At 57.2% G+C, this 1,082-nt stretch overlaps 1 non-coding gene across 1 annotated transcript; it reads left to right on the forward strand.

Moving 5' to 3' along the window:
- LOC134629976 (5S ribosomal RNA) lies at positions 1-119 on the forward strand. Its single transcript, XR_010094118.1, has one exon. It is a non-coding gene; the product is annotated as a 5S ribosomal RNA (ribosomal RNA).
- Positions 120-1,082: the final 963 nt, after the last annotated feature.

Raw genomic sequence — 1,082 nt, forward strand, 5'->3', positions numbered from 1 at the left:
ACTTACGGCCATACCGCCTTGGCAACGCCCGATCTCGTCTGATCTCGGAAGCTAAGCACGGTTGGGCTTGGTTAGTACTTGAATGGGAGACTGCATGGGAATACCAGGTGCTGTAAGCATTTACTTTTCATGTCACTGAGCTGGTTTTGATCCAGAGAAGGAGGGTGTTGAAAGACCCAAAGCAGCGGTCCATTAATAATGCCACATTAACGACATACCTTTTGGCTGTTTTCAGCAATGTCTTGTGCTGCTGTGTGAGTCCATCCGCACCACACCGAGGCCTATTCTGCTAACATAGGTCATCTACATTACACCAGGGCCTGTGCTTCTGGCTGTGGACCTGTGCAGCCAGCTTAGGCCACCTACACCACACCAGGGCCTGTGGCTCTGGCTGAGGCCGTCTACATCACACCAGGGCCTGTGCTACTGGCTGAGGCCATGGACACCACACCAAGACCTGTGCTGCTGGCTGAAGTTATGGACACCACACCAGGGCATTTGGCTCTGGCTGAGGCCATGAACACCACACCAGGGCCTGTGGCTCTGGCTGAGGCCAGCTACACCACACCACAGCCAGTGCTTCTGGCTGAGGCCATGTACACCACACCAGGCACTGTACTGCTGGCTGTGGACCTGAGAAGCCAGCTTAGGCCACCTACACCACACCATGGCCTCTGGCCCTGGCTGAAGCAGGTTACATCACACCAGGGCCTGTGCTACTGGCTGAGGCCATGTACACCACACAGGGCCAGTGCTGCTGGCTGGGGCAACCTACACCACACAGGGCCTGTGGCTCCTGATGAGGCCGTCTACAACACACCAAGGCCTGTGGCTCTGTCTGAGGCCATCTACACCACACAGGACCTGTGCTGCTGGCTGAGGCTATGGACACCACACCAGGACCTGTGCTGCTGGCTAAGGCTATGGACACCACCCCAGGGCCTTTGGCTCTGGATGAGGCCATGTTCATCACCCCAGGGCCTGTGCTGCTGGTTGAGGCCAACTACACCACACCAGGGCCTGTGGATCTGTCTGAGGCCATCTACTTCCAACCAGGGCTAGTGCTTCTGGCTGAGGCCATG

The sequence above is a fragment of the Pelmatolapia mariae genome, linkage group LG6, assembly GCF_036321145.2.
Source record: "Pelmatolapia mariae isolate MD_Pm_ZW linkage group LG6, Pm_UMD_F_2, whole genome shotgun sequence".
In the NCBI taxonomy this organism is placed as follows: Eukaryota; Metazoa; Chordata; class Actinopteri; order Cichliformes; family Cichlidae; genus Pelmatolapia; species Pelmatolapia mariae.